The sequence below is a fragment of the Bos indicus x Bos taurus genome, chromosome 5 (assembly GCF_003369695.1).
Source record: "Bos indicus x Bos taurus breed Angus x Brahman F1 hybrid chromosome 5, Bos_hybrid_MaternalHap_v2.0, whole genome shotgun sequence".
Classification (NCBI taxonomy): Eukaryota; Metazoa; Chordata; class Mammalia; order Artiodactyla; family Bovidae; genus Bos; species Bos indicus x Bos taurus.
In genome coordinates this window covers 20,633,686-20,657,942 of record NC_040080.1, presented here as the reverse complement: position 1 = coordinate 20,657,942, position 24,257 = coordinate 20,633,686, and the positions used below count along the sequence as shown (strand labels likewise).

The following is a 24,257-nucleotide window of genomic DNA, read 5'->3' as shown; positions in this document are numbered from 1 at the left end:
CATAGGGATTCTAGTGGAGTGAATTGCCATGCTCTCCTCCAGGGGATCTTCTCGACCCAGGGACTAAACCAGCATCTCTTGTCTCCTGCCTTGGCAGGTTTCTTTACCACTAGCTTCACCTGGGAAGCCCTAGTGACAAATATTGCTAATAGAATTATGATTTTTTTCCACAACAGGAATGAAATCATGAGTATAAGGAAATGAAAAATGTAATGTCAAAATTTAGCAATTTTATGTAAAACTTAAACATTGAAGGTACCCTTAACAAGGCCTTAGGTTGTAGTATGCGTGATTGAGATAAAAACAAGTTAACAGTATTGTTGTCATCTTTTCTTCCCCAATATCTTTTAGAAATTTAAAAAAAAAAAAAAAAAAAAAAAAAACTTCTCAGAGGCATTTGCCAAAGGGCAAACTAAATGACACACTACATACCCAAAGTCTCCTATATCCTGGAGGTGTGTCATGAGATAAACCGTCTTCAAAATACTCAAGTGTAAGAATTTCCTGTTTAAACTTTGTGACATGTTGATGAGAAATCTACCTTTTCTACACTTGCTTCACCATGGGCCTTCACAGGGTAGTCTGTGAAGACCACAGATACTGTTTACTACTTGGGTAGTAACTTGGTCACCCACAAGAGGAGGCAGGATTCTGGCCTGCAGAAGGTATGTGTCTCCCTCTCCATCCTAATTCCTCATCTCATTTGGTAGGAGATTACACATGCCTAGATGTGATTCAATTTATGGACAATTGATATATAGCCAAATTGGATATATTGGTAGCTTTATTTGAATAATTCTGAGAATTATGTAAGAATAAAATATGAAATATTATGGAGGATTTCTAAAACATTCAAATTCTTGCCTATTAGTCAAGTTCATATACACATTTGTAAATGAGCTTGTAAATCAATGCAATTTTAAGTGAAATCTCAATAATTTTTAAAAGTCACAAATTGTAAACTTCAAAGCCAGAATTATTTCTAGATCTCACTAACTACAGGCTCCAGTGACAGAATTATTAATGTGCATTATCTGACATTTAATTGTTGATACAACTAAAGCTACCCTCACTGATTTGACACCAATAGGATCTTTCTGGAAGTTTGTATAAGAATTGCTCCTCCATAATTGATTGACACTTTTATTTATCATTTTATGATTTCATATCTCAGCCATTATCAATTGCTAATTACTTTTGTAAAGTAAGTATTTATTTTAAAATCTTTTTAATATTGTTTTCTTTTATTATTTGTCAAGTTTTGGATAGTTTAATATGTTTCATGTAACATTTTTAACATGCAAAATATGTGTCTAAATTTCTAATGATTTCAAAGAACTTGCAGTCAGTCATAATAAAATAAAAAAAGTATTTGATAGCACTTCATTTTCTTTTAATAAATGATATCACTAATTAAAGTAGTTTAGTGCAGGAAATATTACATTTGCCTATACTATTATTCTCTCTTCTTTAGAAGGCTCAATCCTTAACCGTTAATGGGCTTTAAAATTATCATAAAAGTTGTTATATTGGTGCATCTCTTTTTTCCAGTATGGCACTTTAATTACAACACAGTTGTTGTAACAGCTTTTGAATGTTTCTATGCAAATAGATGGTAAATTGATAAGGATATTATTCTTTATGAACTTTATTTTTCACCAATTTATTAATTTCATTGTTCCAATGATAAATAACATTATTTCAAACGTAGAATATTATTGTTAAAACTTAGTCTATCTTGAAACACTTACTAACACCCTGTGGAAATGAGAACCAAACATGCACCTTGCTTAACTGCAAAATGAGTGCTGTCACTCATCTCACACACCACCTACTCCAGGCTTCTTGTGATTTTATACATCATTTATTAACTACCTAGGTACAGTTTTCATAGAGCGCCATCCTTGACATAACACAGCTGCAGAGATGAACAATCAAACGCAAAACTACCCAGAACCAAATCTGGCTAAGGACTCCAGGAAACAAGCAAATGAGAGGTAAGAGCAGACAAAGTTCCGTTTTAGTCACTGAGCAGGAGAAAACCTACATGGAATTAAAATTTCAAAATGCTTCTCACTATCCTCAATGGAATGACAGGAGCTACCAGTGCAAGTGTGAAGCATTTAATAGCTCATATATTTTTATTTATGAAGATCAAAGTTTGATTTTGAAATACAGTACTCTAGTATGAGCTTCCTGGTGGCTTCGTGATAAAGAATCCACCTGCCAATGCAGGTTGGATCCCTGGCAAATCCCATGGACAGAGGAGCCTATCTATTCCAGCATTGTTGTAATTTGTAGTCTTTGATATACAACTTGTGAAGTGTTATATTTGCTGAAAATGTATATATTCTGAGAGGAGGATTACAATGTTTCATATGGATTTGGGGTCCAAGTTGATGTCTATGAATTCTCACGGATGTGGGATCTTTTGTTCTTCTACAACAACTGTCTCCATTGCTCCTTTCTCAGTGTTTCCTTTTCTCTCCCTGCAGATTTACCATTATCTTGAGAGAAGTTCGTTGCCGTGATCCTGGGAATCATCTGTTTTGTCTTGATGTATACTCTAGTGAGAGTGATAACTTTTATTCCACGTAAGTATATTTTTGAAATTGTGATTGAACTTTTCACTTTAATGATCATCAGTGCCTTCTCAAAAATCATATGATGAAATAAAACTTTTATTTTAATATGTTCATTCAGCCTAAATGTGGAATCCAAAGTATAAATAAGAGAATGATTGTAGGGAATATTTTATATATATATATATATATATTTGTCGGAGAAGGCGATGGCACCCCACTCCAGTACTCTTGCCTGGAAAATCCCATGGATGGAGGAGCCTGGTAGGCTGCAGTCCATGGGGTTGCGAAGAGTCGGACACGACTGTGCAACTTCACTTTCACTTTTCACTTTCATGCATTGGAGAAGGAAATGGCAACCCACTCCAGTGTTCTTGCCTGGAGAATCCCAGAGATGGGGGAGCCTGGTGGGCTGGCATCTACGGGGTCACACAGAGTCGGACACGACTGAAGCGACTTAGCAGCAGCAGCATATATATATTTGTACATATGTGTGCATGTATATATACATGTATTTTCTGATATCATAACTCAAACACAGGCTTTAGGAAGATGAAAGACCTGATTGAGAAATACAAATTAGTTCTTAAGATTGGTTAAACCAAATACTGTAAGAGGTGGAGAATCTATTTCTCTAGGCTTTTGTTAATATTCCCCCCTCCTCCCAATTTTCATTACTTTATTAATTTTTCTTGGTAAAAACAATTTTATTCCAGATAATTCTAATTCTAAAAAACACCACACTTAAACTAAGAAACAAATTATTATGATTTATTTAGATCAGTGTTAATATTTTAAAAGATCATTTCAATGTTTTCTAGGTACTAAAATACCAGAGCAGAACAATTCCTGTATGATAACAAAGCTCTGAAAAGTTACATAATAATTTTCAAAGTTCTGATATTAAATACACTTAGTTTTGTCTCTGTCTTAGATTAGACAAAGATAATAATAGTCTTTGACATGAAAGCATAAATTATAAAATCAAATGATGAACATTCATAAATGATCATAGAAGTGTGTTCCTTCTTAGACAACAATACATAGAAATATTCAGTTACAATCACCATACCTACTGCTGCCAATTGGCTTAAATTTCTTCCTGTGATAATACAATTAAATAATTTTACATTCTACAAAAGGAGTGTCATTGATTATCAGATTATGTAGAGAGTACATATTTTTTTTGTCTGTTTGCTTCCTATGGGGACATTGGGGAATGAGAGGTTGACCTTTCTCTGTGAGTGTGTATATGAGTATGTACCAGCCTGTGAGAATGCATAACTATGTTATGTACATATATTTTATACTTAGCAAATATGTAAATGAATTTTAATTTCTTTAAGATTAATTTTTTTGGATAATAATTCATAACCTTTCTTCAGAATGACATTCTGGTCATTGTCCAAGAGACTGGTTATATATTCCAACAACTGCTATTATATTATGTTTGGAAAAAAAAAAAACATGGAATAGGAGTTTGATAGCCTGTGCTTCTAGGAACTCTATTCTGCTTTATATAGATAATGAAGAGGAAATGGTAAGATATTAAATGTTTCCAACACTTTGCTAAAGGCTTGATTCAGTCAATATTATATTTGTTAGAATTCACTTGTGTTTTTGTACATATTTGTAGTATGTTTAAGGCTTGTTATTTCATTAAACAATGGAATACAACTTAATGATATTTTATTTATATTTTTCTCTTATTAATGCATGCTTTATAATTTCCAGTTTCTGCTTTTTTTGAAAACCATGCCTCTATAAATGCTATTAAATTCTAAAATAAACTGTGCTATTTAATTTTACCATATATGAAGGAAAGTATACATATCATAATTTTGCATATTGATAAAAAATAGAACCATGTAATTGCACATCAGACCATGGATTAGAAATTTTCAACTCCCAGCTGCCCTGAAAAGTGAAAGTGCTAGTCGATCAGTCGTGTGGGACCCTTTGCAATCCAATGGACCGTAGACCACCAGGCTCCTCTGTCAATGGAATTTCCCAGGCAAGGATACTGGAATGAGTAGCCATTTCCTTCTCCAGGGGATCTCCCTGACCTGGGGTTAGAACCCTGTCACTTTGCACTGTAGGCAGATTCTTTACCAGCTGAGTCACCAGAGAAGCCCAGTGGCCCCATCCTCTGTAATTTCTCATCACATCTATGTCCTCCTTATTTACCCACCATCATGACTTTTGATATTACAGAATCTCTTTGCATGTTTTTGCACTTCATATACACAGAATCATACAGTATGCATTTTTCTTTCTATCTCCGCTCACTCCCATATGCTATTTTTAAAATCATCCCTATTCTTGCATTTACCTGGAGTTTGTTAATTTCTACTACTCATTATGTAAAATCCATTCTATGCAATGTCTCTGACTGGAGATGGTCTTACACCTTCAGCAATAAAGAGGCTTCCTGAGTTCAATACTTTAAGTCATGGAATCATGAGCTAATTCTAGTGCCTATTGGTGGAGAAAGGACAAGCACTTCCTCTGACTGCTCCTTGTTAGCAGATGTTCTGATGGATCACCTCGTAAGGCTCACTGGGTGCTGCTCACAGGATTCCCCTCAAAACGCAGGAGGAATGGCTTATCTGCGCCACCTCCTACAGCTAGGCTGGGTGTTGGGTATTGGGAAGCAGCAGGCCTCCATCACTTTCTTCTGTTGGGGAAGGGATATAAATTGCCCTAATTTTTCTGTTACCTCAGGGTCTCAAACCATTTCACTTTTCTCTTCCTCCCCTTCAGCATTCTACTTTCTTGTGTCTTTCATTAGTTCCCTTGTTTACAGTTGAACTTAGCAGGGAGGAACAGAGAGAAATGAGTCTCTGATCCCTTGTCTGGTCCACTGGATTCCACCAATACAGAAACAGATTGCTTTGGGGTTTATCTAGTCAAAGAATGGCGTGGGACCTGGAAAACAAATCTTTGTCTTTCATGTCATTTATTTTCTCAATTTCATTCCCTTAATTTCTTTCTAAAACTGAAATTCTGAGAAACTTAGTAGTGAAATCTGGTGATATGATCACAGTATCTGGAAAAAAGAATGTCACAGAATCTAAAAATATTTAAAATCTTGCTATATTCAATTTGACAACATGGGTAACAATTAAACTACATGAATCAGATGTTTCCTTATTAACATAAGAAAGCAATGAAACTGCTAAACATAAATGTTTGAGTTTATTTTAAATCAAAAGTACAGACACTGGTTAATGCTTTGACAAATATTAACTTTCAACTTTGTACTTTTAGTGTTAGATTAGACTGAACTCTCATCTTGTTCAGAAAACTAAGAATCCTTGATTTCTTTCATCAGTGCTTTATAGTTTTCTATATATAGATCTTTTGTTTCGTTAGGTAGACTTAATCTAAGTATTTTATTTTTTTATCACTATGGTGAATGAAATTGCTTCCTTAATTTCTCTTTATGTTTTCTCATTGTTAGTGTATAGGAATTCAAGGGATTTCTGTGTATTAATTTTATATCCTGCAACTTTACTATATTCATTGATTAGCTCTAGTAATTTTCTGGTGGTGTCTTTACAGTTTTCTATGGAGAGGATCATGCCATCTGCAAACAGTGAGAGTTTTACTTCTTCTTTTCCAATCTGGATTCCTTTTATTTCTTTTTTTTCTCTGATTGCTGTGGCTAAAACTTTCAAAACTATGTTGAGTAGTAGTGGTGAGAGTGAACATGCTTGTCTTGTTCCTGACTTTAGGGGAAATGCTTTCAAGTTTTCACCATTGAGGATAATGTTTGCTGTGGGTTTACCATATATGGCTTTTATTATGTTGAGGTATGTTCCTTCTATGCCTGCTTTCTGGAGGGTTTTTATCATAAATTGATGTTGAATTTTGTCAAACGCTTTCTCTGCATCTATTGACATAATTGTATGGTTTTTATCTTTCAATTTGTTAATGTGGTGTATCACATTGATTGAATTGTGAGTATTGAGAATCCTTGCATCCCTGGGATAAAGCCCACTTGGTCATGACAAAAGATCTTTTTAATATATTGTTGGATTTTGTTTGCTAAACTTTTGTTGAGGATTTTTGCATCTATGTTCATCAGTGATATCGGTCTGTAGTTTTCTTTTCTGTGGCATCTTTGTCTGGGTTTGGTATTAAGGTGATGGTGGCCTCATAGAATGAGTTTGGAAGTTTACCTTCCTCTTCAATTTTCTGGAAGAGTTTGAGTAGGATAGGTGTTAGCTCGTCTCTAAATTTTTGTAGAATTCACCTGTGAAGTCATCTTGTCCTGGGCTTTTGTTTGTTGGAAGATTTTTTTTATCACAGTTTCAATTTCTGTGCATGTGATAGCTCTGTTAAGATTTTCTATTTGTTCCTGGTTCAGTTTTGGAAGCTTATACTTTTCTAAGAATCCGTCCATTTCTTCCAAGTTGTCCATTTTATGTGAAATAAGTCAAAGATGACATAAATAGATGGGAAAATATACCAAGTTCATGGATTGGAAGAATATAATGAATATTTAAAATACATATTTTAAATATAGTGAAAATAAGTGTACTACCAAAAGCAATCTATAGATTCAATGCAATCCCTATCAAGCTACCAACAGTATTTTTCACAGAACAAATAATTTCACAATATGTATAGAAATACAAAAAAAATCTCAAATAGTCAAAGCAATTTTGAGAAAGAAGAATTGAACTGGAGGAATCAACCTGCCTGACTTCAGACTATACTACAAAGCTACAGTCATGAAGACAGTATGATACTGGCATAAAGACAGAAATATAGATCAAAGGAACAAAATAGAAAGCCCAGAGATAAATCCACACACCTATGAAAAACTTATCTTTGACAAAGCAGGCAAGAATATACAATGGAGAGAAGACAAACTCTTTAACAAGTGGTGCTGGGAAAACTGGTTAACCACCTGTAAAAGAGTGAAACTAGAACACTTTCTAACACCATAAACAAAAATAAACTCAAAATGAAATTAAAGATCTAAATGTAAAACCAGAAGCTAGAAAACTCCTAGAGGAAAACATAGGCAAAACACTCTCTGACATAAATCATAGCAGTAATCTCTATCACCCACCTCCCAGAGTAATGCAAATAAAAGCAAAAATAAACAAATGGGACCTAATTAAACTTAAAAGCTTTGTGCAACGAAGAAAACTATAAGCAAGGTGAAAAGACAGATGAGAATGGGAGAAAATTATAAAAAATGAAGCAACTGACACAGAATTAATCTCAAAAATATACAAGCAGCTCATGCAGCTCAATTCCAGAAAAATAAAAGACCCAATCAAAAAATGGGCCAAAGAACTAAACAGACATTTCTCCAAAGAAGACATACGGATGGCTAACAAACACATGAAAAGATGCTCCACATCACTCATTAGCAGAGAAATGCAAATCAAAACCACAATGAGGTACCATTAAACACTAGTCAGAATGGCTGCTATCAAAAAGTCCTCAAACAATAAATGCTGGAGAGGATGCAGAGAAAAGTGAACCCTCTTACACTATTGGTGGGAATGCAAACTAGTACAGCCACTATGGAGAAGCGTGTGGAGATTCCTTTAAAAAATGGAAATAGGAGGCGGTCCTAAGATGGCAGAGGAATAGGATGGGGAGACCACTTTCTTCCCCACAAATTCCTTGAACTATCACTTGAACACTGAGCAAATTCCACAAAACAACTTCTGAAAGCTGGCAGAGGACACCAGGCACCCAGAAAGGCAGCTCATTGTCTTTGAAAGAAGTTAGGACAAAATATAAAAGATAAAAAGAGACAAAAGACTTAGGGATGGAGACCCTGGGAAGGGAGTCGTGAAAGAGAAGTTTCCAAACAACAGGAAACCCTCTCACTGGCAGGTCTGTGGGGAATTTTGGAATCTCAGAGGGTAACATAACCAGGAGGAATAAATAAATAAATAAAACCCACAGATTACACGCCTAACTCCCAGCAGAGAAGTAGCCCAGACACTCGCATCTGCCACCAGCAAGCCAGGGACTGAACATGGAGGTGCAGGCTGCATTGCTTAGGGTAAGGACTGGGCCTGAATGCCCTGAGGACAATCTGAGGGAGCTAACATGAGATAGCAACCCAAACTGTGGGATAACCAGAGACAAAAAAAGAAAAAGAGAGAGAGAGAAAGAGAAAACTTTCCTGCAAAAAGCTCTAACCTAAGGCACTGCCAGGTGCGCACACAGAGCAAAGGACTGAGCGGATACCAGAGGATGGCTAGCAGGCTGCTGACCAGCCCATCCTCCACTGGAGGCAGAGAGACAGGCAGGCGACAGCCAGAGCTGGAGGGAGAGGGGCAATCTTGGCCCCAGAGACAGCAGCCTCCACCAAACTGTGAGCAGGCCCCAAGTTGCTAATCAAGTCTACCTGGGATTCTGGATGGTTGACATCCACCAGGAGGGTCACTGCCAGAGATCAGCTCCCCAGAAGAGACACATGGCACATCTGAGATGGTGCTCCTGCTGCACACCCAGGAAACCAAGCAGCTGGGACCACGAAGGTGATAAGATGCACCGCTCCACCTGGGGAGAGTGTGCTCACCAAGCACCTGTTTACCTGAGCTGCTTGGACCTGGGAAGGGCAAAAAACGCAGGCCCAACCGAGTCTGTGCCTTTATGGAGTACCCAAGAACCTGAACCTGAGCAGCTTAGACCTGGGAAGTGTACCCAACCCAAGGTCTGCTTTAGACAGATCCCCTGAAGAACAACCTGGAGCCTGAGCAGTGTAGACTGGGACACGCTGTGAGTAGGGGCAAACCCAGTGTGGCCTAGACACTGTGAGCACTCCCCACACACGTCAGTGATATTTGTTTGCAGTGTTCCTCCCTCCCCACAGCACAACTGAACAAATGAGCCTAAATAAGTGACCACCTCCTCCCCCTTGTGTCAAGGTGGAAAGTAGACACTGAAGAGACTTGCAAACAGAAGAAGCCAAAATAAACAGAGGGAACTGCTTTGGAAGTGACAGGTGCAACAGATCAAAACACTGTAGTTAGCACCAGCTACATTGGAAGGGGCCTATAGACCTTGAGAAGAAGTATAAGCTGGAACAAGGAACTATCTGAAACAGAACTGACTGCACACACCCACACTGCCTGCAACAGCTCCAGAGAAATTTCTAGATATATTTTACTATTATTTTTTTAATTTAATTTTTTTAAATTTTAAGTCCTTTATTAGTCCCTTAATTTTCATTTTTATAACCTACTATTACCTTGCAAAAAAAAAACCCTATTTTTAAAGCAAATTTCATATACATTTTTTATAATTTTTGTGATTTTTTAAAATATTTTATTTTTGGGAGTATAACCTCTACTCTAGATTTTCAATCTTTGCTTTTTTGTATTTGTTATTAATTTTGTACCTTTAAGAATCCAATCTTCAGTACCCATTTTTACTTAGGAATGAGATTACTGGCTTGATTGCCCTCTCCCCCTTTTGACTCTCCTTTTTCTTCCCCAGGTCATCTCTATCTCCTCCCTCCCCCTTCTCTTCTCTACCCAACTCTGTGAATCTCTTTGGGTATTCCAGGCTGTGGAGAACACTTAGGGAACTGATTACTGGCTAGACCTGTCTCTCTCCTTTTGACTCCCTCTACTCTCCTCCTGGTCACCTCTATCTCCTTTCTCCCTCTTCTCTTCTCTACATAACTCTGTGAACCTCTGTGAGTGTTCCAGGCTGTGGAAAGCACATAGGGAACTGATTACTGGCTATATTGCTCTCTCCCCTTTTGATTCCCCCTTTTTTCTTCCTGGTCACCTCTATTTCCCTCTTCCCTCTTCTCTTCTTAATGTAATTCTGAGAAGCTCTCTGGATGTCCCTTACTGTGGAGAATCTTTTCTCCATTAACCTAGATGTTTTATCATTGGTCCAGTATGGATGGAGAAGTCTTTAGGCTACTGTAAGACTGAAAACCAGAGGCAGGAGGCTTAAATCCAAAACTTGAGAACACCAGAAAAGTCCCGACTCTAGGGAACATTAATCGACAAGAGCTCATCCAAAAGCCTCCATACCTACACTGAAACCAAGCTCCACCCAAGAGCCAACAAGTTCCAGAGCAAGATATACCATGCTAAGCTTCCCTAATCATGAAACCTTGACAAGCCACTTGTCCAAGCCCAACCACAAGGAGGAACCCCCACAATAAAGAGAAACCACAAACTTCCAGCATACAGAAAGGCCAACCCCAAGCACAGCAATCTAAACAAGATGAAAAGGCAGAGAAATACTCATCAGGTAAAGGAACATGATAAATGCCCACCAAACCAAAGAGGAGGATATAGGGAGTCTACCTGAAAAAGAATTCAGAATAATGATAGTAAAAATGATCCAAAATCTTGAAAACAAAATGGAGTTACAGATAAATAGTCTGCAGACAAAGATTGAGAAGGTGCAAGAAATATTTAACAAGGACCTAGAAGAAATAAAAAAAGAGTCAATCAATAATGAATAATGCAATAACTGAGATCAAAAACACTCTGGAGGCAACCAACAGTAGAATAACTGAGGCAAAAGATAGGATAAGTGAGGTGGAATAGGATAGTGGAAATAAATGAAGCAGAGAGGAAAAAAGAAAAAAAGAATTAAAAGAAATGAGGACAACTTCAGAGACCTCTGGAACAATTTCAAACACCCCAACATCTGAATCATAGGAGTCCCAGAAGAATAAGACAAAAAGAAAGGCCATGAGAAAATACTTGAGGAGATAATAGTTGAAAATTCCCTAAAATGAGGAAGGAAACAGCCACCCAAGTCCAAGAAACCCAGAGAGTCCCAAACAGGATAAACACAAGGTGAAACACCCCAAGACACATATTAATCAAATTAACAAAGATCAAACACAAAGAACAAATATTAAAAGCAGCAAGGGAAAAACAACAAATAAAACACAAGGGGATTCCCATAAGGATAACAGCTGATCTTTCAATAGAAACTCTTCAGGCTGGAAGGGAATGGCAGGACATACTTAAAGTGATGAAACAGAAAAACCTACAGCCCAGATTACTGTACCCGGCAAGAGTCCCATTCAAATATGAAGGAGAAATGAAAAGCTTTACAGACAAGCAAAAGCTGAGAGATTTCAGCACCACCAAACCAGCTCTTCAACAAATGCTAAAGGATCTTCTCTAGACAGGAAATACAGAAAAGGTTTATAAACTCTATCCAAAACAACAAAGTAAATGGCAATGGGATCATACTTATCAATAATTACCTTAAATGTAAATGGGTTGAATGCCCCAACCAAAAGACAAAGACTGTCTGAATGGATACAATGGATCCAATGGATCCAAAACAATGGATACAAAAACAAGACCCCTATATACTGTCTACAAGAGACCCACCTCAAAACAAGGGACACACACAGACTGGAAGTGAAGAACTGGAAAAAGATATTTCACACAAACAGAGATCAAAAGAAAGCAGGAGTAGCAATACTCAAATCAGATAAAATAGACTTTGAAATAAAGGTCGTGAAAAGAGACAAGGACAGTACATAATGATCAAAGGGTAATCCAAGAAGAAGATATAACAATTGTAAATATGTATGCACCCAACAGAGGAGCACCACAATATGTGGCAAATGTTAACAAGTATGAAAGGGGAAATTAACAGTAGCACAATAATAGTGGGAGGCTTTAATATCCCACTCACACCTATCAACTAAATAGAAAATTAGCAAGGAAACACAAACTTTAAATGATACAATGGGCCAGTTAGACCTAATTGATATCTATCGGACATTTCACTCCAAAACAATGGATTTCACCCTTTTCTCAAGTGCACATGGAACCTTCTCCAGGATAGATCATATCCTGTGCCATAAATCTAGCCTTGGTAAATTCAAAAAAATTGAAATCATTCCAAGCATCTTTTCTGATCACAATGCAGTAAGATTAGACATCAACTACAGGAAAAAAACTATTAAAAATACAAAAATCTGGAGGCTAAACAACATGCTTCTGAATAACCAACAAATCACAGAAGAAATAAAAAATGAAATTAAAATATGCATACAAATGAGTGAAAATGAAAACATAACAACCAAAAACCTATGGGATTCAGTAAAAGCAGTGCTAAGGGGAAGGTTCATAGCAATACAAGCTTACCTCAAGAAACAAGAGAAAAGTTAAATAAGTAACCTAACTCTACACCCAAAGCAACTAGAAAAGGAAGAAATGAAGAACCTCACGGTTAGTAGAAGGAAAGATATCATAAAAATTAAGGCATAAATAAATGAAAAAGACAAAGGAGATCATAGCAAAAATCAACAAAGCTAACAGCTGGTTCCTTGAGAAGATAAATAAAATAGACAAACCATTAGCCAGACTCATCAAGAAACAAAGGGAAAAGAATCAAATCGACAAAATTAGAAATGAAAATGGAGAGATCACAACAGACAATACAGAAATACAAAGGATCATAAGAGACGGCTATCAGCAACTATATGCCAATAAAGTGGTTAACTTGGAAGAAATGGGAAAATTCTTAGAAAAGTATAACTTTCCAAAACTGAACCAGAAACAAACAGAAAATCTTAACAAACCCATCACAAGTACGGAAATCAAAATTGTAATCAGAAACATTCCAGCAAACAAAAGCCCAGGACCAGACGGCTTCACAGCTGAATTCTACAAAATATTTAAAGAAGAGTTAACACCTATCCTACTCAAACTCTTCCAGAAAATTGCAGAGGAAGGTAAATTTCCAAACTCATTCTATGAGGCCACCATCACACTAATACCAAAACCAGACAAAGATGCCACAAAGAAAGAAAACTACAGGCCAATATCACTGATGAACATAGATGCAAAAATCCTTAACAAAATTCTAGCAAACAAAATCCAACAATATATTTAAAAGATCATACATCAAGACCAAGTAGGCTTTATCCCAGAGAATGCAAGGATACTTCAATATCCACAAATCAATCAATGTGATACACCACATTAACAAATTGAAAGATAAAAACCATACAATTATGTCAATAGATGCAGAGAAAGCGTTTGACAAAATTCAACATCAATTTATGATAAAACCCCTCCAGAAAGCAGGCATAGAAGGAACATACCTCAACATAATAAAAGCCATATATGATAAACCCACAGCAAACATTATCCTCAATGGTAAAAAACTTGAAAGCATTTCCCCTAAAGTAAGGAACAAGATAAGGGTGTTCACTCTCACCACTACTATTCAACATAGTTTTGGAGGTTTGAGCCACAGCAATCAGAGAAGAAATAAAACAAAAGTAATCCAGATTGGAAAAGAAGTAAAACTCTCACTGTTTGCAGATGACATGGTCCTCTAAATAGAAAATCCTAAAGACTCCACAGGAAAGTTACTAGACCTAATCAATGAATATAATAAAGTTGCAGGATATAAAGTTAACACACAGAAATCCCTTGCATTCCTATACACTAACATTAAGAAATTAAGGAAACAATTCAATTCACTATTGCAATGAAAAGAATAAAATACTTAGGAATAAATCTACCTAAAGAAACAAAAGATCTATATATAGAAAACTATAAAACACTGATTAAACGAGTCAAAGATGACACAAATAGATGGAAAAATACACAAAGTTCATGAATTGGAAGAATCAATATAGTGAAAATAAGTATACTACTGTAAGCAATCTATAGATTCAATGCAATCCCTATCAAGCTATCAACAGTATTTTTCAGAGAACTAAAACAAATAATTTCACAATTTGTATGGAAATACAAAAAACCTTGAATAGCCAAAGCAATCTCAAGAAAGAAGAATGGAACTAGAGGAATCAACCTGCCTGACTTCAGACTATACTACAAAGCTACAGTCATCAAGACAGTATGGTACTGGCACAAAGACAGAAATATAGATCAAGGAAACAAAATAGAAAGCCCAGAGATAAATCCACACACATATGGACACCTTATCTTTGACAAAGGAGGCAAGAATATACGATGGAGAAAAGACAAACTCTTTAACAAGTAGTGCTGGGAATACTCGTCAGCCGCCTGTAAAAGAATGAAAACAGAACACTTTCTAGCACCATACACAAAAATAAACACAAAGTGGATTAAAGATCTAAACGTAAGACCAGAAACTATAAAACTCCTAGAGGAAAACATAGGCAAAACACTCTCTGACATAAATCATAGCAGGAATCTCTATCACCCATCTCCCAGAGTAATGCAAATAAAAGCAAAAATAAACAAATTGGACCTAATTAAACTTAAAAGCTTTGTGCAACGAAGAAAACTATAAGCAAGATGAAAAGACAGCCTTCAGAATGGGAGAAAATAATAGCAAACGAAGCAACTGACAAAGAATTAATCTCAAAAATATACAAGCAACTCCTGAAGCTCAATTCCAGAAAAATAAACGACCCAATCAAAAAATGGGCCAAAGAACTAAACAGACATTTCTCCAAAGAAGACATACAGATGGCTAACAAACACATGAAAAGATGCTCCACATCACTCATTATCAGTTCAGTTCAGTTCAGTCACTCAGTCATGTCCGACTCTTTGCAACTCCATGAATGGCAGCATGCCAGGCCTCCCTGTCCATCACCAACTCCCAAAGTTTACCCAGACTCACATTCATTGAGTCAGTGATGCCATCCAGCCATCTCATCCTCTGTCGTCCCCTTCTCCTCCTGCCCCCAATCTCTCCCAGCATCAGAGTCTTTTCCAATGAGTCAACTCTTCGCATGAGGTGGCCAAAGTACTGGAGTTTCGGCTTTAGCATCATTCCTTCCAAAGAAATCCCAGGGCTGATCTCCTTCAGAATGGACTGGTTGGATGCCCTTGCAGTCCAAGGGACTCTCAAGAGTCTTCTCCAACACCACAGTTCAAAAGCATCAATTCTTCTGTGCTCAGCCTTCTTCACAGTGCAACTCTCACATCCATACATGACCACAGGAAAAACCATAGCCTCGACTAGATGAACCTTTGTTGGCAAAGTAATGTCTCTGCTTTGGAATATGCTATCTAAGTTGGTTATAACTTTTCTTCCAAGGAGTAAGCGTCTTTTAATTTCTTGGCTGCAGTCACCGTCTGCAGTGATTTTGGAGGCCCCCCCCAAATAAAGTCTGACACTGTTTCCCCATCTATTTCCCATGAAGTGATTGGTCCAGATGCCATGATCTTCGTTTTCTGAATGTTGAACTTTAAGTCAGCTTTTTCACTCTCCACTTTCACTTTCATCAAAAGGCTTTTTACTTCCTCTTCACTTTCTGCCATTAGGTTGTGTCATCTGCATATCTGAGGTTATTGATATTTCTCCTGGCAATCTTGATTCCAGCTTGTGTTTCTTCCAGTCCAGCGTTTCTCATGATATACTCTGCATATAAGTTAAACAAGCAGGGTGACAATACACAGCCTTGATGTACTCCTTTTCCTATTTGGAACCAGTCTGTTGTTCCATGTACAGTTTTTACTGTTTCTTCCTGACTTGCATACAAATTTCTCAAGAGGCAGGTCAGCTGGTCTGGTATTCCCATCTCTTTCAGAATTTTCCACAGCTTATTGTGATCCACACAGTCAAAGGTTTTGGCATAGTCAATAAAGCAGAAATAGATCTTTTTCTGGAACTCTCTTGCTTTTTCCATGATCCAGGGGATGTTGGCCATTAGATCTCTGGTTCCTCTGCCTTTTCTAAAACCAGCTTGAACACGTGGAAGTTCACGGTTCACATATTGCTGAAGCCTGGCTCGGAGAATTTTGAGCATTACTTTACTAGCTTGTGAGATGAGTGCAATTGTGTGGTAATTTGAGCATTCTTTGGCATTGCCTTTCTTTGGGATTGGAACGCAAACTGACCTTTTCTAGTCCTGTGGCCACTGCTGAGTTTTCCAGATTTGCTGGCATATCGAGTGCAGCACTTTCACAGCATCATCTTTCAGCATTTGAAATAGCTCAACTGGAATTCCATCAACTCCACTAGCTTTGTTCATAGTGATGCTTTCTAAGGCCCACTTGACTTCACATTCCAGGATGTCTGGCTCTAGGTCAGTGATCACACCATCGTGATTATCTGGGTCATGAAGATCTTTTTTGTACAGTTCATCTGTGTATTCTTGCCACCTCGTCTTAATATCTTCTGCTTCTGTTGGGTCCATACCATTTCTGTCCTTTTTCGAGCCCATCTTTGCATGAAATGTTCCCTTGGTATCTCTAATTTTCTTGAAGAGATCTCTAGTCTTTCCCATTCTGTTGTTTTCCTCTATTTCTTTGCATTGATCGCTAAGGAAGGCTTTCTTATCTCTTCTTGCTATTCTTTGGAACTCTGCATTCAGATGCTTATATCTTTCCTTTTCTCCTTTGCTTTTCGCTTCTCTTCCTTTCACAGCTATTTGTAAGGCCTCCCCAGACAGCCATTTTGCTTTTTTGCATTTCTTTTCCATGGGGATGGTCTTGATCCCTGTCTCCTTTACAATGTCATGAACCTCATTCCATAGTTCATCAGGCACTCTATCTATCAGATCTAGGTCCTTAAATCTATTTCTCACTTCCACTGTATAATCATAAGGGATTTTATTTAGGTCATACCTGAATTGTCTAGTGGTTTTCCCTACTTTCTTCAATTTCAGACTGAATTTGGCAATAAGGAGTTCATGATCTAGGCCACAGTCAGCTCCTGGTCTTGTTTTTGTTGACTGTATACAGCTTCTCCATCTTTGGCTGCAAAGAATATAATCAATCTGATTTCGGTGTTGACCATCTGGTGATGTCCATGTGTAGAGTCTTCTTTTGTGTTGTTGGAAGAGGGTGTTTGCTATGACCAGTGCATTTTCTTGGAAAAACTCTATTAGTCTTTGCCCTGCTTCATTCCATATTCCAAGGCCAAATTTGCCTGTTACTCCAGGTGTTTCTTGACTTCCTACTTTTGCATTCCAGCCCCCTATAATGAAAAGGACATCTTTTTTGGGTGTTAGTTCTAAAAGGTTTTGTAGGTCTTCATCGAACCATTCAACTTCAACTTCTTCAGCGTTACTGGTTGGGGCATAGACTTAGATAACCGTGATATTGAATGGTTTACCTTGGAAATGAACAGAGATCATTCTGTCATTTTTGAGATTGCATCCAAGTACTGCATTACGGACTCTTTTGTTGACCATGATGGCTACTCCATTTCTTCTGAGGGATTCCTGCCTGCAGTAGTAGACATAATGGTCGTCTGAGTTAAATTCACCTATTCCAGTCCATTTGAGTTCCTGATTCCTAGCGGCTGCGACCAATGCACTAAGCACAGGCGGCTGCGAACAGAGCTACCCCATGTCTGAGGTCAGGGGCAGAAGCCGGGAAGACCACATGCCCGAAGGGCTGCGGCCAAGAGGAGTTACCCCACGTCCGAGGTCAGGGGCGGCGGCCGGGAGGACGAACCCCACGTCCAAGTTGCTGTGGCTGCGTGGGCACAGGAGGGCCTAGAGGAGCTATCCCACGTTTAAGGTCAGGAAGGGAGGCGGTGAGGAGATACCCCTAGTCCAAGGTAAGGAGCAGGGGCTTCACTTTGCTGGAGTAGCCGTGAAGAGATACCCCACGCCCAAGGTAAGAGAAACCCAAGACGGTGGGTGTTGCAAGAGGGCATCAGAGGGCAGACACACTGAAACCATACTCACAGAAAACTAGTCAATCTAATCACACTAGGACCACAGCCTTGTCTAACTCAATGAAAATAAGCCATGCCCGTGGAGCAACCCAAGATGGGCGGGTCACGGTAGAGAGATCTGACAGAATGTGGTCCACTGGAGAAGGGAATGGCAAACCACTTCAGTATTCTTGCCTTGAGAACCTCATGAACAGTATGAAAAGGCAAAATGATAGGATACTGAAAGAGGAACTCCCCAGGTCAGTAGGTGCCCAATATGCTACTGGAGATCAGTGGAGAAATAACTCCAGAAAGAATGAAGGGATGGAGCCAAAGCAAAAACAATACCCAGCTGTGGATGTGACTGGTGATAGAAGCAAGGTCCGATGCTGTAAAAAGCAATATTGCATAGGAACCTGGAATGTCAGGTCCATGAATCAAGGCAAACTGGAAGTGGTCAAAAAAGAGATGGCAAGAGTGAATGTGGAAATTATCAAAGAAATGCAAATCAAAACCACAGTGAGGTACCATCTCATGCCGGTCAGAATGGAGGCTATCCAAAAGTCTACAAACAATAAATGCTGGAAAGAGTGTGGAGAAAAAGGAACCCTCTTACACTGTTGATGGGGATGCAAACTAGTACAGCCACTATGGAGAACAGCATGGAGATTCCTTAAAAACTGGAAATACAAGTGCCATTTGACACAGCAATCCCACTGCTGGGCATACACACTGAGGAAACCAGAATTGAAAGAGACATGTGTACCCCAATGTTCATTGCAGCACTGTTTACAATAGCTAGGACATGGAAGCAACCTAGATTTCCATCAGTAGACAAATGGATAAGAAAGCTGTGGTACATATCCACAAAGGAATATTACTCAGCCATTAAAAAGAATGCATTTGAATCAGTTCTAATGAGATGGATGAAACTGGAGCCTATCATACAGAGTGAAGTAAGTCAGAAATAAAAACACCAATACAGTATACTAATGCATGTATATGGAATTTATAAACATAGTGATAATGACCCTATATGTGAGACAGCAAAAGAGACACAGATGTAAAGAATAGTCTTTTGGACTCTGGGAGAAGGCCAGGGTGGGATAGTTTGAGAGGGTAGCATTGAAACGTGTATATTATCATCTGTGAAGTGGATTGCAGGTCCAGGTTTGATGAATGGGACAGGGTGCTCATGGCTGGTGCACTGGGATGACCCTGGGGGATGGGATGGGGAGGGATGTGGGAGAGGGTAACACATGTGTGCCCATGGTTGATTCATGTCGACGTTTGGCACCACTACAAAATTGTAAGTCAGAAAGAAAAATACCAATACAGTATATTAAGGCATACATATGGAATTTAGAAAGATGGTAATGATGACACTATATGCGAGACAGCAAAAGAGACAGATATAAAGAACGGACTTTTGGACTCTGTGGGAGAGGGAGGGGTTGGGATGATTTGGGAGAATAGCATTGAAACATATATGTTACTATATGTGAAATAGATCGATCACCAGTTCAAGTTCAATGCATATAATAGGGCACACAAAGCCAGTGCACTAGGACAACCCTGAGGGATGGGATGGGGAGGGAGATGGAGGGGGGATCAGGATGGGGGACACATGTACACCCACAGCTGATTCATGTCAGTGTACGGACAAAACCACTACAATATTGTAAAGTAATTCAGTTCAGTTCAGTCTCTCAGTGGTGTCCAACTCTTTGCAACCCCATGAACCACAGCATGTCAGGCCTCTCTGTCCATCACCAACCCCCAGAGTCTACCCAAACCCATGTTCATTGAGTCAGTGATGCCATCCAACCATCTCATCCTCTGTCATCCCCTTCTCCTCCTGCCCTCAATCTTTCCCAGCATCACAGTCTTTTCAAATGAGTCACCTCTTCACATCAGGTGGCCAAAGTATTGGAGTTTCAGCGTCAACATCAGTCCTTCCAATGAACACCCAGGACTGATTTCCTTTAGGAGGGACTGGTTGGATGTCCTTGCAATCCAAGGGACTCTCAAGACTTTTCTCCAACACCGCAGTTCAAAAGCATCAATTCTTCGGTGCTCAGCTTCTTTATAGTCCAACTCTCATATACATACATGACTACTGGAATAACCAAAGCCTTGACTAGATGGTATTTTGTTGACAAAGTAATGTCTCTGCTTTTGAATATGCTATCTAGGTTGGTGATAACTTTCCTTCCAAGGAGTAAGCATCTTTTAATTTCATGGCTGCAGTCACCATCTGCAATGATTTTGGAGCCAAAAATAAATAAATAAATAAAGTCAGCTACTCTTTCCACTGTTTCCCCATCTATTTGCCATGAAGTGATGGGACCAGATGCCATCTTAGTTTTTTGAATGTTGAGCTTTGAGCCAAGATTTTCACTCTCCTCTTTCACTTTCATCAAGAGGCTCTTTAGTTCTTCTTCACTTTCTGCCATAAGGATGGTGTCATCTGCATATCTGAGGTTATTGATATTTCACCAGCAATCTTGTTTCCAGCTTGTGCTTCTTCCAGCCCAGCGTTTCTCATGATGTACTCTGCATATAAGTTAAATAAGCAGGGTGACAATATACAGATTTGACATACTCCTTTTCCTAACTGGAACCAGTCTGTTGTTCCATGTCCAGGTCTAACTGTTGCTTCTGGACCTGCATACAGATTTCTCAGGGGGCAGGTCAGGTGGTCTGGTATTCCCATCTCTTTCAAAATTTTCCACAGTTTGTTGTGATCCACACAGTCATTGGCATAGTCAATAAAGCAGAAATTTATGTTTTTCTGAAACTCTTTTGCTTTCTCGATGATCCATTGGATGTTGGCAATTTGATCTCCGGTTCTTATTCCATTTCTAAAGCCAGCTTGAACATCTGGAAGTTCGTGGTTCATGTGTTTCTGAAGCCTGGCTTGGAGAATTTTGAGCAGTACTTTACTAGCGTGTGAGATGAGTGCAATTGTGTGGTAGCTTGAGCATTTTTTGGTATTGCCTTTCCTTGGGAATTGAAATGAAAACTGACCTTTTTCAGTCCTATGGCCACTGCTAAGTTTTCCAGATTTGCTGGCATATTGAGTGCAGCACTTTCACAGCATCATCTTTTAGGATTTGGAACAACTCAGCTGGAGTTCTAGTTGTAGTACATTGATAATTTTATTTTTTAGGCATTTTTTACTTAATACAGATATTCAAATAAATTCATAGCATGGCCTTATTATGTATTTAACATCTGTAAAAACCATAATGGTGTGTCATATTTAGTATAGATGTAAAAGATTTATGTTGATGCTTTTGAACGGTGATGTTGGAGAAGACTCTTGAGAGTCTCTTGGACTGCAAGGAGATCCAACCAGTCCATTCTAAAGGAGATCAGCCCTGGGTGTTCTTTGGAAGGAATGATGCTAAAGCTGACACTCCAGTACTTTGGCCACCTCATGCGAAGAGTTGACTCATTGGAAAAGACTCTGATGCTGGGAGGGATTGGGGGCAGGAGGAGAAGGGGACAACAGAGGATGAGATGGCTGGATGGCATCACCAACTTGATGGGCGTTAGTTTCAGTGAACTCTGGGAGTTGGTGATGGACAGGGAGGCCTGGCGTGCTGTGATTCATGGGGTCGCAAAGAGTCAGACAGGACTGAGCAACTGAACTGTACTGAACTGAAAAGATTTATGTCTTCTCATTTTTTTCTTCAAATATCTTTTATCAATTATAATGCCTTTGAAATGAAAATGACTCTGGCCATTTTACTCCTTTCTAATGTAGTTGCTTTCTTTGTCATGATTTTGTATCACTTATTTTCCTTTTACTTCTTTATTTGGATTACTTTAATTTAATTTTACCTAATCCCTTTTTAATATTTGGTTTCTTGGGAAACCTCACCAAATTTATTCTTTCTTATTTTTTGTTTGTGATGTGTGCATTTAAGGCAATCAATATTTCACAAGACAGCCTTTTGCTATTATATTTTCCTTTTAAATCATATAAAAATTGAGAACTTTCACTGTGGATTTTTCTTGGGTTCATATGTTATTTAGAAATGTGTAACTGAACTTAAAATCAGATAAAGATTTTCACATTTTTGGTTATTGCTTCTAGTTTAAATTGTAGAGTATTTCTATGAATCTGGAAGCAATCTCTATCTCTATTATATGTGGCTGGTGTGAATGAGGAGGGATTATTAATTTTTTATTTCTTTATAATTAATTAAAAATTAAATTTGAATACTCACACTTTAAGTTCCCTCTGCCAAACTTGACTGAAGGCTATTATAGCTATAATATAATCTATATTATAGATTATATATTATAATCAGGGTTATGAATATCTAGTGAATTTTTGGGAGATTTAAGTGTAATTAAAAATGTGAGTATTCTATATGAGTATGTAAGTGTGAGCATGCACATATGTGTTGGTTAATTGTATAGTTTAGATCTGTCTATAGCCTTACTGGTATATCTGCTTGCCAGATAAGCAGTGACTGGGAATTTTTTAGATCTCCATTTATGATTGTTTTTTTTAATATTTTTGAAATTATATTTAACTTATTGATGATTGCTTTACAAAATTGGTTTTGATTTCTGCTGTATATCAACATGAATTAGCCATACCTATACATATGTCCCCTCCCTCTTGAACCTCCCCCCACTTCCCCCCCTTTCCCACCCTTGTAGGTTGTTACAGAGCCCTGGTTTGAGTTTAACCTACATACCTTTCTCAAATCTTTCTTGAAGTTGTACTATTAAGTACATGCAGATTTTTTTTTTAATTGCTAATGGTATGATCCTCAATACATTGTTATGAAACATGCTTCATCTTTTCTAACATGGTTCTTGCCTTATATTCTGACAGTTAATGTACAGACAGAACTGACAGTACAGTTAGTGTACTGACAGTTAACTTTAGCAGTTCTATCAGCTTGTGCTGCATGATATCATTTTTCATCTTATTAAATTTCCTCTTTATTTTTTCATTTTAAAAAGTCTCGTTAAGACAGCAGTTATTAAAATAATTCTTTTACATATATATAGCTATATTTAATAAAATGTTTTAAATTATAAACATTCTTAGAATTTAAGTGGAAAGCTATTCCATATATATTTAACCTAATTTCAAAATTACTGTAAACTTTATATATGTTATTTGTAGATAAGCATATATAATTAATTTTAAGTGTAATATATTGTTTATTTGCATTATGCTTTATTTTTTTCTCATCTTTCACAAGAGATATTTTTTACTTTCCTCTACAGGAACTTAATCATTTAATATGCCTTAGATGGTGCAAGAATACACAGAAGAACTGTACAAAAAAGATCTTCATGACCCAGATAATTACAATGATGTGATCACTCATCTAGAGCCAGACATCTTGGAATGTGAAGTCAAGTGGGCCTTAGGAAGCATTACTACAAACAAAGCTAGTGGAGGTGATGAAATTCCAGTTCAGCTATTTCAAATCCTAAAAGATGATGCTGTGAAAGTGCTGCACTCGATACACCAGCAAATTTGGAAAACTCAGCAGTGGCCAACAGAACTGGAAAATGTCAGTTTTCATTCTATTCTCAAAAAAGAACAATGCCAAAGAATGTTCAAACTACCGCACAATTGCAGTCTTTTCATATGCTAGCAAGGTAATGCTTAAAATCCTTCAAGCTAGACTTCAACAGTATGTAAACCGAAAACTTCCAGATGTTCAAGCTGGATTTAGAAAAGGCAGAGGAACCAAAGAAAAGCAAGGGAATTCCAACAAAAAAATCTACTTCTGCTTCATTGACTACACTAAAGCATTTGACGGTGTTGATCACAACGAACTGTGGAAAATTCTTCAAGAGATGGAAATATCAGAGCTCCTGTCCTTCCTCCTGAGAATCCTGTATGCAGGTCAAGAAGCAACAGTTAGAACTGGACATGGAACAACAGACTGGTTCCAAATTGGGAAAGGAGTATGTCAAGGGTGTATATTGTCACCCTGTTTATTTAGCTTGTATTCAGAGTATATCATGTGAAATGCCAGGCTGGATGAAACTCAAGCTGGAATCAATATTGCTGGGAGAAATTTCGGTAACTTG

General features: G+C 37.9%; 1 long non-coding RNA gene across 1 annotated transcript; it reads left to right on the top strand.

Annotated features, from left to right (window-relative positions):
- Positions 1-536: 536 nt before the first annotated feature.
- LOC113893631 lies at positions 537-23,538 on the top strand. The gene is made up of 4 exons (XR_003511320.1): positions 537-665; positions 1,880-1,997; positions 2,496-2,594; positions 23,439-23,538. It is a non-coding gene; the product is annotated as an uncharacterized LOC113893631 (long non-coding RNA).
- Positions 23,539-24,257: the final 719 nt, after the last annotated feature.